Source organism: Podarcis vaucheri (genome assembly GCF_965113315.1).
Source record: "Podarcis vaucheri genome assembly, chromosome: 16".
NCBI lineage: Eukaryota > Metazoa > Chordata > Lepidosauria > Squamata > Lacertidae > Podarcis > Podarcis vaucheri.
The window spans coordinates 17642882-17656839 of NC_138754.1; the positions used below are offsets into that span (position 1 = coordinate 17642882).

Genomic DNA, 13958 nt, shown 5'->3' on the forward strand with positions numbered 1-13958 from the left:
GAAGGACAGATCCTGAAGCTGAGGCTCCAATACTTTGGCCACCTCATGAGAAGAGAAGACTCCCTGGAAAAGACCCTGATGTTGGGAAAGATGGAGGGCACAAGGAGAAGGGGACGACAGAGGATGAGATGGTTGGATGGTGTTCTTGAAGCTACCAGCATGAGTTTGATCAAACTGCGGGAGGCAGTGGAGGACAGAAGTGCCTGGCGTGCTCTGGTCCATGGGGTCACGAAGAGTCGGACACGACTAAACAACAACAAGTATCTAAAGCCGTTTTCACTTTACAAAATATGTATTTTATCAAAGTACCATATTTTTCTCTCTATAACACGCACCAGACCATAACACGCACGTAGTTTTTAGAGGAGGAAAACAAGGAAAAAAATATTCTAAACAAAATAGTGGATATATGATTTTTGTGGTTCATGCTGTGGCCACAGACATGTGATCTGACAGTGAGTTTGGAGTAGCCCAATGCAAAAATCCTGAGGATCCATGTGGATCCATGCTTTGTAACCATGGAGGAGGGAAGGAAGGGGAACCATGGATCCTCTGCTCACGACTGCAGCAGATCCCCCCCGCCATCCGCAGGCATTCGCTCCATAACACGCACAGACATTTCCCCTTACTTTCTAGGAGGAAAAAAGTGAGTGTTATGGTGCAAAAAATACGGTAATTGTTGGACCGAAATACAATTTTAGGGAGCAGGCAGGACCCATTACTTACATCATAGGAGCCTACACAACACAAAACACTGTTGCTGTATGTAGGTTTTATTTCATTTGTTTTTTATCTTATAATTTAGAAATGTACTTCCAGTTTTTCCCCATTTAATTTTATTTGGGGCCCCCAAGAGAGTGGGGCCCTAAGCTACAGCTTGTTTAGCTTATACGTAAATCTGGCACTGCCCCCCTCCCACATTATATATATTAAAACCAGGGGGCAGGAATACATTAAAAATATCCCACTCCCTTCTGAAAGGCCACAGATAGTTAGAAGCCAAAGATCTGGTTACAGAGGAGTTTTTGCCTGGTGCCTAAAGATATATAATGATGGTGTCAGGCAAGCCTCCCTGGGGACAGCATTTCCAAAGTATTAATCTTACATTAATACTACTTATTGCTTTTGTTTTTGCTTCTTCTAATACCCTTCCATTCCCGGAAGAATAAGCTGCCAGTTTCCTTCTGGAAAAGGTCCTGGCAAGGAAGGATGGCAGCAGCAGCAGGAGCAGAAGAGGGGAGAGAGAGGCAGAGAAGACAAGTCCAGAGTTTTATAGCTGTTCACACACACACACAGAGAGAGAGAGAGAGAGAGAGAGAGAGAGAGAGAGAGAGAGACGTGCTTCAGGAGGATGCAATCTCCATTGTTTGCAGCATTCCTCCTGCACTTTGGTCAGCAAGAAGCTTAAGCTGATGTGACAAGGCCCTTCGGAGGCATGCAGTGCAATGTACAACGTGCCAGCTTGTGTAACATCACTGGACTTTCAAATTCAGGCCCTGGGAACTGCTTCTTCCGGAGACGGCTACTCGGGCACAAGACTGGACACTGGCTTACTCTGCATGCCTGCAATCATACAGAACAGAACCTGTCTTTACTCAAAATACATGAATACAGTTCTAAAAGTCCACACTTTCTTTATTTTTTAAAATAGCAATCAAGTAAGCTTCTAGTCCTCAGGGTGGTAGGCAACATGATTCACAAGAAACTGAACCTAAACCAGGTGTTCCAGGAAATGCTCAGGCCTGAACTCTGGCGAATTCCTAGAGAAAGCAAGTTCTACTTCAGTGGGGAAGCCAGTGACATGTCCATCTCTGAACACTGTCTCCCCCGGATGGCTTTGGTGGCCCGTATTTGCCTAATGGAGCAATGTTTCCATTTTGATATCATTTGAACAGAATGAAAAGGTTCCAACAAAAACTATTTTATACGTTTCACTGTTCGTCATGTCAAAACATTAAGTAAATCAATTATGCAATTAATTACATTATTCCACAGTATTCACTTCAATGCAAAGGAACCATGATGCAAACCAACAAACAATCAATTATGCATCATCATATACTCTTTGAAGCGTGAATAATATACTTATTATCATCTCTATTCGTTGGATTAATGTCCGTTCTGGAGACAGGACTAATAAGTGAACATTGGCAATTTTAATCGCTCTCTCTTTTTCTCTCTGACATTCTTACTTAGTTCTCAGTAGGACTATGTTGCCCACAAATCCCTCATGGCAGAAAGTGAGTCACGTGTGTGTGTTGTAAGACAAAGCAAAATGGACCCTAAGCTTATAGACTGGTTGATCGTTTTTGTAACCCATCAAGGAGCTACAGGTACATGCAGGCATTTTCCAATTTTATTGTTGCAACAATCCTGTGAGTTGTGTTAGGCTGAGAGACAGTGGCTAGCTGGTCACTCAGCTGCCTGTATTGCCAAGCAGAGATTGGAACCCAGGACTCCCCTATACATCAGTAGGGTTTTTAAAGCTATCTGCCTTCAAGGAATACTTTCTAGATATGTTTGGCAGTGGTTAGGGCCTATGTCAATTGTTTCCATCTCTGAGTACAGTACTGCTACAACCCAGCAACCTCCAACTCCCATCAACCCTAGCTGAGTTGGAGTAAAAAATGGCTGTGCTGGCTGGGGCTGATGGGAGTTGGAGTCCAAAACAGCCATGCTGGCTGGAGGTTGATAGGAGTCCAAACATCTGGAGGACACCGGCTAGCGAAAGGTTGAATTAGAATACCATTTGAAAATCTCTGTTCTACTCTGCACTGGTTCACTCGTACAGCGCCTGACACACCATTAACACCAATCAAAAGATGCAACAGCGAAAAGGATGAATGCTATATTCTGTGATACTTAATTGGCCTTATGAAGAAAAAAGCAATCAAGACAATCTCTGAACTCTGCTACTTCATTCTCACCAGGTCCTTGACAGGTTCAGGAAGCTGAGCTCTGAGCCCCACGCTGCTCTGATTGAGATTCAACCCAAGAGGCGTGTCATGAAAAATGTGAGAGTTATGTCTCTCCAGAGGCTGTGCAGGGACCAAAACATCTTTCTGGATCTCTCTGTTTCTCCCCCCTCTTCTTATTTAAACAGAAGGGGGAATTTGTTATCAGAGGAAATCAGGAGACTGGTAAATGGCCTCGCTGGCAGCCAGAATAAATCACACCCCGGCAACCTCGATCCTTCCCCTCCGACTAATGAAGCCAATAAATCAGTCGTGCAAACTGGAGCAGGACCCGAGTTTTGCTTACAAATTCTCTCTAATGGGGCTCCGTGGCAGATTAGGATTAAGAGGGTCTTCTGTCTCGTGAAGACAGAGAGATTCTCATTGTGGAAGGGTTTGCACGAGGCCACTTTGCCCCATCTAGAATAATAGAACCATTGATTGTAGAGTTGGAAGGGAACCAAAGGGCCATCTAGTCCAACGCCCTGCCTAAGTGGGGCCAGCGAGAGCCAGTGTGGTGTAGTGGTTAAGAGCGGTAGTCTCGTAATCTGGGAAACCGGGTTCGCGTCTCCGCTCCTCCACATGCAGCTGCTGGGTGACCTTGGGCCAGTCACACTTCTTTGAAGTCTCTCAGCCCCACTCACCTCACAGAGTGTTTGTTGTGGGGGAGGAAGGGAAAGGAGAATGTTAGCTGCTTTGAGACTCCTTAAAGGGAGTGAAAGGTGGGATATCAAATCCAAACTCCTCCTCTTCTTCTTCTTCTTCTTCTTCTTCTTCTTCTTCTTAGTGCAGAACCTTACATTTGTCCCTATTGAAATTCATTATTTTTTAGTTTGGGCCCAGGTCTCCAATCTCTTAAGGGCATTCTGAATCTTGATTCTATCTTCTGCAGCATTAGCTACCCCTCCCAGTTTGATGTCATCTGTGAATTTCATAAATATCACCTTAATTCCTTCATCCAATTCGTTTATAAAGATGTTGAACACCAGTGGGCCCAGAACAGAACACTGCAGCACCACACTAAACCATTTTTTTCCAGGATAATGAAGAACCATTAATGAGCACTCTTTGGGTTCATTCAGTCAAGCAGCTACAAATCCACTTAACCGTTACCTCATCCAGCCCATATTTTATCATCTCTCCGCAAGAACATCATGGAGGACTTTGTCAAAAGCCTTACTGAAATCAAGATACACTACGTCCACAGCATTCCCCCAATCTACCAAACTTGTAACTCCATCAAAGAAATGAGATTTCTCTGACATGATTTGTTTCTGAGAAACCCATATTGGGTCTTAGTAATCACAACATCCTTTTCTAAGTGTTCACAGACTGATTGTTTAATTAAATGTTTTAGGACCTTTCCTGGTATCAATGGCAAGCTGACTGGTCAGTAGTTACCTGAGTCTTCTTTTCACCCCTTTTTGAAGATGGGGACAACAGTTGTCTGCCTCCAGTCCGCAGAAAGCTCACTTGTTCTCCAAGAATTATCAAATAGTACAGACAGAGACTCTGAGATTACATCCACATGCTTCTTTAATATCCTTGGGTGCAGCCCATCAGGCCGAATTCATTTAAAGTAGCTAGGTGGTCCATGACAACCTCTTTTTCTGTTTTGGGCTGCAGCTCCCTCCTTGCATCGTTTATACTATTATCACCAAGTTAGGCACCGCTTTCCTTTCGGGGCAAAGCAGGTGTTGAAAACTTCCGCCTTCTCTCTGTTACCCAATAGCATTTCTTCATTTTCTCCACCTGCACCTTGGAGCGCCTTCTGCCTAAAAAAATGAGTGGGGCAATGTCGCAAAGTCTAAGCATATGCACATTTTATTATACGTGGGATTTCATTTGCATTTTGAAATGGAGATGGGCCAAACAGAGATGGCAGAACACGTCAATCCTGGGTGTCAGAGAATCCTCCTTAAGAAGCAGCTGTGCATTGAAGCTTTTGGTTTGGGGGCGGAGGAGCTTCCAAACTGCTTTCCATGGGGGCAGATGTCACCTCTTCCAATAATTAAAAGCGCAAATATCTCCTGCCCACTGATTTTATTTGGTTTCCTATGATCCGCAGGCAGCGGCACGGCTGGGTCAATGAATGGTGCTTGGCTGCCACTCAAGACCCAGCACTGGGTTTTTTCTTCTTCCTCATCTTCGGGGTAGAAATAAAGAGCCAAGTCAATTTTCCTTAGCACTCTCTGGTTGACATAAAAAAAACTTGGGCTATCAAATTAGAAAAGACTGGAGGCATTGTTGTCCATGTGTGCATTTTGGGGGAATGGCAAGCTGGCCAGAGGAGGCCGTGGTGTGGGAGAGACAGCTGGCCAGACATGGGAAAGGCTCGCTGAAGGGCTGTTGTGACTGTAGAAAGGTCCTGGCGACAGACCCTTTGGCACATTCTCATCACAGTGCAGGAGCGACCTGAATACTTGATAGGCATATGCAGAGTCAAGAGATTCTGGCCTGCAGCCAGAACAATTACATTCACATAGTACATGGGCAAAGCAGGGGCAATATATGGTTCTTTACCCAGATGGACAAAAGAATGAAGTGGGGAGGGTGAGAGAAGGAAAGCAGAGGTTATTAAGTGACTTAAAGTATTAGAGCTTGTTCAGCATGTTTTGTGAGACTGATAGCATCTCCAGTTGAAGGCTCTCAAGTGAATGACAAACTAGATGGACTTAAGGACATCAGAAGAGCCTCCTGGATCAGGCCAATGGCCAATCTAGTCCAGCATCCCATTCCCACAGTGGCCAACCAGGTGCCTGTGGGAAACCCACAAGCAGGATCTAAGTGCAACAGCCCTCTTCCTGCCTGCAGTTTCCAACAACAGGTTTTCTGAGGCATTGCCGCCTCGGACCAAGGAGGCAGATCACAGCCAACGTGACTAGTAGCCATTGATATTCTCCTCCATGAATTTGTCCAATCCTTTTTCCAAGCCATCCAAATTGGTGGCCACCATTGCCTCCTGTGGGAGAGAGTTCCATAGTTTAACTATGTGCAACCTGAAGAAGTCCTTCCTTTTACCTGTTCTGAATCTTCCAACATTAAGCTGCAATAGATGTTATGTCCACAAGTTCCAGTGTCATGGGAGAGGGAGAAAAAACTGTTCTCTATCCACTTTCTCCATTTTTTGCACAATTTTATAAACTCTTTTCATGTTTCCTCTTACTCGCTTTTTCTCTATAAACTAACAAGTCCCAAATGCTGCGACCTTTATTCATAGAGGAGTCTCTCCGCCCCCTTGTTCATTTTGGTTGTCCTTTTCTGAATCTTTTCCAACTCTACAATACCCTTTTTGAGGTGAGGCGACTGGAATGAATGGTGTGACACAGGATAAGGCTGTTTTTGAGGCTTATTTTTGCCCATGTTATTCTGGGGAGAACATAAAGCTCTTTTATATACTGCTGTGCTTGGAGGTTCTCCTTCAGCTGCCATTGCAAAAAAGGTGTTGATAGATGCCTTCTCTTCCATGAATATGCCTCTCAACCCTTAGCAAAATCTTTTTTTTCCTGGTGGGCAGAAAGCAAATTCCATAATAATGTGTTAAGTATACTGAATCTGCTCCCACATTAGTCTTACTAATGACACCCAACACATGCTTCCATCTGCGCCCCCCCCCCACCGCACCCTGAGTTTTACAAAGGAGGGAGGAAAACATCACCCTCTGGGCAATTTCTCAATTTCTGAAATTCCACAACAGTCCCCGGTGGAACTAAACTGTGTGATCACATACTGGGTGTTTTCCAGATGTGGTCTCCAGTTCCCAACCTTTGTCAGTAATGTCTCTGCTGGCTGGGGCTTAAGGGAGCTGTAGTCCCAAAACAGTCAGAGGGCTGCAGGTTGGAGAACACTGGGCTAAAATATCTCTCTGGCTCATCCCAGCTCTAGTGTGAACATGTCATGTTGCTACAGCAGCATTCCCCAACCTGGTGCCCTTCAGATGTTGTGATCTACAACTCCCATCAGCCACATGATTCTGGGACTAATAGGAGTTACACTCCAAAGCATGTGGAAAGAACCAGTTTGGTGAGGGCTGCTTTGGGTCTCTTCCTGTTTATCCCAACTAAGCTCCATTTTCCCCAGCTCCCTTCCAAGGGTTCTTTGCTGTTGTGTCTCTTTGAACCCTGCCTCGTCTTTGCATCCCGCTTTCTTCCCAGTGCCAGAATTGTTTCACATGCAACGGAAGAAATCTTCTAAGGCAGTGCCCTCTCCGTACATGTCTCTGAGATTTGTCTCCTTCTGCTGGCTGAATCTTCCTCTTTCTCCGCCTGACATAATCTCAGCTAAGAAAAGCCACTCAGGCAGAAGGCTACACGGTGCACTCTGGAACAGGAGAAGCAGGGAAAAGCGCAAGGAACCCTCCTTGTCTGTTTAAATTAATCATCACCCCGGAGATGCAAGGACTCTCCAGCACTCAAGCGCATCTGCACTGAGGCAGCCAGAGAAGCTTTTAGGGACTGCCTCCATTAGAAGGTGGCTCCTTTCCCAGGTCTTAAAGGGACACTCAGGCTCAAGGGAGGAAGGCCCTGTTGCCTGGAGGAAAGGGCTGAGTGCCAGAACCCCAGCGCACACCCTACAGACAAAAGAAGACCCCTGGTGGTCTAAGGTCCACCTTCTTTCCAACCATGGCCAAGCAAATGGATGCACAGAAGACAACAAGCAGGATCCCAAGCCCATATGCTCACTCCCCAGCAACTGGTGCTCAAAGAATAGACTGTTTCTGAATGGGGAGGCTCCTCTGAACAATAGAGGGGGGAAATGACGGGAAAATGATGGAACCTAAGTGAGGAGAAGCATGTACCTTTGTGTTGCAGATGAAGGGCATAGAAGACCTGAACCTATCTAAAAAGAGGTACAGAATGGTTTCAACTTTCTTACAATTTTAATCATAGTGGAATAAAGGAAGAGATTTCTCTCTAATTTACATCAAGGTCTGCCGACATGGTGCCTGCCAGAACTCCTTGGACTCCAGTTCCCCTCATCCCTGACCATCAGCCTTGCTGGCCAAGGCAGATGGGAGTTGGAGTCCAACAAAAATCTGGAGCATGTCACTTGGGGAGTGTTTTTCATATTAGTCCCTCCCCTTTAGCACGTTTGGGGGTGCATATCACATTGCTGGGTTCTTGGTGCCATTTAAAAGCACCTTGTAAAAACAGCAACATAACATCAGTCGAATAATTTGCTAAAATGATTCAGGACAGATAAAATACAGTCCTTTTTCATGAAGCACATAATTAAACGACAGAACTCTCACCCACAGGAGGCAGTGATGGCCACTGACTTGGAAGGCTGGATTAAAAACTACTGGAACAAAAGACATTTGGTGGAAACTAAAGACGCTATGCCCATGGCTGAGGATAATTGTTTGAACCCTTCCAATGGGTACCGGGGGGGGGGGAGGGAGGGAAAGGAAAAAATTGTATGGGAAATTTAAAAATTGGAAGGAGATAATATATGTATGTTAAAATCCCGAACTTGATTTTTTTTTTTAAAGGATCGGGCAAATTGATGGAGAAGGCAACTGAAGTCTACTAGCTATGATGGCTACGCTCCGCCTCCACAGTCAGAGACAGTAATGTTATGCTTCTGAATACCAACTGCTGGAAGCCACAGGAGGGGAATGAGCTCTTGTGCTTGGGACCTGTTTGTGGGTTTCCCACAGCCTTCTGTTTGGCCACTGTGAGAAGAGGATGTTGGACTAGGTGGGCCTTTGGCCTGATCCAGCAGGGCTCTTCTAAAGTTATTAAAGAACCCTGGATCTTTATGTTTCGTAAAGAAGCACATCAAAGCCTGCTTCTGCCCCAGGTTAAGCTGGACACCTGGATCCAGGCCTGCCACTGAACTCTGCCCAGACTAGGTGAGGAGGGGAACTCCTTTGACTGTCTACCGGGAGGGTGAGTCGCCTAGGAGCAGTTACACAGCAGCCAATAACTCCAGAGCGGTGAACAAACGATGCTTGCCTGCCAGGCGGGGATAAATGTCAGAGCCCATCATATATCTCTGTGCTATACACCAAGGACGTGCGGAGAGCCCCGGCCGACTTGATGTCTCGGTGGCTCAATGAGAGAGGCAGCTTCCAGCAACCTGTTCCTTAAGGCCGGGCAGCCGAGTTCCTGACAGGTCTAGAGATTGCTGAAAAGAATGCAAGCAGGTCCCTGCAGGATGAAGGCCAAAGGCTTGGTTGTCCCAGATTTTGTTTCCCAACTAGGAGTCACCAGGTGCCTCCCCACTGTTGCCCACACCAGCCCTGCCTCTCAGGAGAGGTGGAAGAATTTGAACTCAGATCCCAGTTTCTGCTAACACCTTTAATGCTCAAATCAGTATGGTACACAGGCAGATTAGGGTCCAAAGTCACATCAGGGTCTATGCATGGCTAAGCTTCTTGTTGTGGTACAGAAGCTTGTGGTACAGAAGCTCTGATTACTGCAGAGAAAAATAACTCACAAATTACGTGTGTCTAAGGGTAAAAGGGACGCGGGTGGCGCTGTGGGTAAAAGCCTCAGCGCCTAGGGCTTGCCGATCGAAAGGTCGCGGTTCGAATCCCCGCGGCGGGGTGCGCTCCCGCTGCTCGGTCCCAGCGCCTGCCAACCTAGCAGTTCGAAAGCACCCTCGGGTGCAAGTAGATAAATAGGTACCGCTTACCAGCGGGAAGGTAAACGGCGTTCCGTGTGCTGCGCTGGCTCGCCAGATGCAGCTTTGTCACGCTGGCCACGTGACCCGGAAGTGTCTCCGGACAGCGCTGGCCCCCGGCCTATAGAAGTGAGATGGGCGCACAAACCCCAGAGTCTGGCAAGACTGGCCCGTTCGGGCAGGGGTACCTTTACCTTTAAGGATAAAAGAAACCTGGAACATTTCTAATGCCGTTTGGTGGGATTTCATTTCATATGTGTCAAATACAGATATACAAAACACTCTTCCCCCACCAGATCACAAAATCTGGCCTTACTGGTGTGTTTTTCTACATTTTATTTTTCTACAAGCTCTGTACTGTTCCTATGCTCTGTAAGTTTGATGATGCTTTTGTGTTTTTGATTTTATGCTAATGCAATTAAAAAACAAAAGACGCAACAGGTGCTCTGCATGGCTAAGCATGCTAGGATGTTGATCCATCAAGCGACATGCCCCCTTGAGTCATATGGGGCGGGCAAAGCTTCAGAGTGGCAAGTGGGACCATCCTTTGTATTGGGCAAGCAAACAATAACTCCTTCTGGTGGGCTGAGCCTGTGCTGTCTGTTTGCACCTGTGCTGGCTTCTCTGTGACCCAGGTGATGGAGGAGGCATCAGCAACAGCTCTGCCCCAGGCTGCACAGTAAGGTTCTCCCGAGAGGATGGGCTGCAAACAGCCTCGGAAGCTGAAGCTGTGACAGAAGGCGAGGCTGGGGAGTGAAGGAGATGCTGGGGCAATGTGTCAGGAGATGGGATGGGAGGCTGAAGCAGAACCCCACTCTGACCCTCCCCGGGATCTGACTCCTCACCCGCAACTTCCTTCCCTGGAGTCTCCCTGATCTCTTGAGGTCCTGACTAGGCCTGTCCCTCTGGGTCATCAACAGCCAACTCCTCCAATGCCCCACTCCTGTTATACAAAAATCTCCAAATGGGTCCGAAAATCAATGTCTAAAACTCCTGGTAGAGCAAAAGGATCTAGAGATCACGCTAAGGGTGGCCAAATTCTGTGTGACTGCCATAAAACTTAGGGAACAAGCTGTATTACCAAAATGATTAAGGTTTTAAATGTTAATTTTAGGTTATATATTAGTGATCAAGATTTGATCACTGTATTTTTTTAACTGCCGCTATATCTGAATTGTCTCTGTTATACCCAATTGCAATTCAGTGTATTCCTGTTGTGTTTTATGATTTTCCTGATATTGTAAGTGAGCAGGAACTGGTCTGTGACCGTAGTAATAAAATTCTATTCTATTCTATTCCTCCAATGCCTTGCATCCTGGACTGACCAACCCTGCACGAGGACTTGGGACTCATAACACCACCCTCCCATTGGCGATCAGCGGCAAACTGCCCCCGGACATGCAGGGTCCATTTAGCCATCATAACTGATAGAGATTGATAGGTGTCCCTGTGTTCCTTCCTGCTGCTCCATGAATCACATCTGACACATACACAGGTGCAGGAATCCCTTGTGTGGCAGGGCTCACGAAACTTGCTGCTGGCTCCTAACGCAGATGGATCTTTAAAAGGCTTAGAGCAACCTTTTAATGTGTTCAATATGTGCAGATTACCTGTGATGTGTTATGGAGCGGAGAACTGGTCCATGACACAGAGAAACACAAACAGCTTAAGAACAGCACAGTATGCCACAGAACGCGCAATGCTAGGAAGATCACTGAAACATAGCGAAGCTAATAATTGGATACGACAAAGAATGAAAATTGCAGATGCGGCGGGAAAGGCTGCGAAGTTAAAATGGACACGTGCAAGACATGTGGCAAGAGGCAACCGAGGGCGATGGAGTAAAGCAGCGTTAGTACAGAGACCCTACGATTTCAAAAGACCAAGGGGATGGCCACCTATGCAATGGGTGGATGATCTAAAACCAACAGCAGGGCTTATGTAGATGAAAGAAGCAAACAACAAAGAACGAGGGAGAGGACGTGAAGAGGCATATATCCAAAGATGGATGTGAGATGCTGTGAAAGAAGGAGAAGGAGAAGGAGAAGAAGAAGAAGAGGGAGGCAGCAGCAGAGGAGCAAACTTCCCATCCTGGTGCCTTCCTAATGTTTGGACCACAACCTCACCATCAGCCTCAGTCGCCATGGCCAGCCATGCTAGCTGGGGGTTAGTGAGAATTGTAGCACACAACACCTGGAGGGCAGAAAGTTGAGGAGATCCACACTGGTTCAGATCCTGAGCTTCTCCACAGTCACAAATGCATGCAGTGGGCCGTAAGGAAGTTTCTCTCACCTCCCCTCTAAAGCAGCAGTCCGTAACTGCTGGAGTCTAGCCAGCGCAAATACTCATCTTAAAATGCAATTTGTCTAAAAAGGTCAAACGAGACTTGAAAGCATGCACACCTTTTAAGCTCAATGTAACGGAGTCTTCAGGGGCCATTTCTCTTTCTCACTCCCTGGATAGGTCTCGGGTCCTGAGTCTGAATTCTGATGCCGCAACATCAATGGCATGATTTCTAAAAGGGACCACAGAAAAGCCAGAGTGGATCACTCCTTCCTGTAAAGGAGTGTCCTTTGGCTGCCTCAAGCCCCTGTTAGGAAATTGATGTACAGCAGCCTTCACCATCCTGGTTCCCCCCAGATGTTTTGGACTGCATCTTCCACCAGCCCAAGCTGACCAGCAGTCAAATCCCTAGGCTGAGGGTTCCAATATATAAACAGCACTTCGTGCATGCTGACCCTGAAACTCTTTGTTAACCTGTGAAATTTCTTATGTTACTGTGATTAACAAAACAGAGTAATTTTTCATTAATGTGGCAAAACATTTTGGCAATGTGTAGAGGAGGGCAACCAAGATGATCAAGGGCCTGGAAACCAAGCCTTATGAAGAATGCTTGAAGGAGATGGGTACAGTATATTTAGCTTGGAAAAGCGGAGACTGAAAGGAGATATAACATTTATCTTCAAATATCTGAAAGGCTGTCATATGGAAGATGGAGCAAGCTTGTTTTCTGCTGCTGCAAAGGGGAGGACACGAAACAATGGCTGCAAGTTACAAGAAAGGAGATTCCAGCTAGACATCAGGTAGAACTTTCTGGCAGTGAGAGCTATTTGGCAGTGGAATGGTCTCCCTTGGGAGGTGGTGGACTCTCCTTCCTTGGAGGTTTTTAAGCAGATGTTGGGTGGCCATCTCTCATGGATGTTTCAGTTGAGATTCTTGCAATGCAGGGGCTTGGACTGGATTACCCTTGAAGGGTTCCAACTCTATGATTCTGTGATATAACCTAAAAACACTGAGTGCAACAAACTGGGATGTCATATCCAGCATGCTGGTTAAACTACAACTGACCTAACTCACACGTTTTAGAAACCAGAAATCAGCAATTTTGACCAGAAAATATGGAGCAACGGGTGGCTCAACATTTCAGCTCTGAGAACTGCAGCCTGTTGGACTTATCAATAATTGCTAGAGAGATGCCAACAGATCCAACAACGTTAGCAAATACATTTTCCATTCTCAAAAACTCGGATGCATGATTTGTTTTTAAGCTGGCATTTTTTTACTGTGTGCCACTTGCCCCCAGTTTAAAGAATAGGATGAGCTCAAAGTGCAAATAAAAAGGGCTTTTTGGATTTCTTGTGGCTCTCTTAGTTCCATAGCCGGCTAGATGCTTTGTGCCTCCTTCCCTGTGAATTATAAATACCTAATCGCTCGCAACAGCGTGTGCCATTCTGCTCTGGTTCGCTGGCGGATACTTTCTGAAGTTCTGCCAAGGGCATATGCAGCTAAGTGGTTCCTTTGCTGACAATTTTAAATAAATAAATGACATTAGCAGGCTTGCATCACCAACACGACGGTAAAAGGTTTTGCAGCTAGGAAGGGAGCTTGCATTGCCCTCCCCCCAGCTTCTCAGGGATGTCACAGCCTACATGGGAACCCACTTAAGTGCTCAGAAAGACCCCTGGCAAGAACAGGATGAGGCAAGACAAAGATTTGTCCATCTGCATTAGCTGCGAAGTAGGAAGAAGGTAGTCAGTACAGGGCGCTCCTTCGCAACCCTGCAAGGTAGGCCACCCACTTTCCCTTTCTACTGAGCCCAGAGGCAATGGCTATGGTTTAGGTATGGTTTATTTATGTACTGCTTTTTAACCCAAGGCTCCCAAAGCAGTGAACGACAACATACATCAATACAAATAACACTAAAAATACAATGTGTCAATCAAAACAAAACAAAACAGCATCAGAATTCAGCCACAAATACAGATCATGTAATAGGATCTGATTTATCACTAGGTGCAGTGGACTGCAGCTTGCAGAAATCTTCCATTCTACTTTGGTTCTTTGCAGGACTGAAGATGTCATCAGCACCACCTTGTT

General features: G+C 46.1%; 1 protein-coding gene and 1 long non-coding RNA gene across 13 annotated transcripts in view; both read right to left on the reverse strand.

Moving 5' to 3' along the window:
* The window catches only part of PC (pyruvate carboxylase), a 256716-nt gene that overhangs the window by 83455 nt on the left and 159303 nt on the right, over positions 1–13958 (reverse strand). The window lies entirely within an intron of this gene.
* Positions 5875–8029, reverse strand: LOC309521470. The gene is made up of 3 exons (XR_014214680.1): positions 7564–8029; positions 7168–7274; positions 5875–6460 (listed from the first exon to the last, which is right to left on the reverse strand). It is a non-coding gene; the product is annotated as an uncharacterized lncRNA (long non-coding RNA).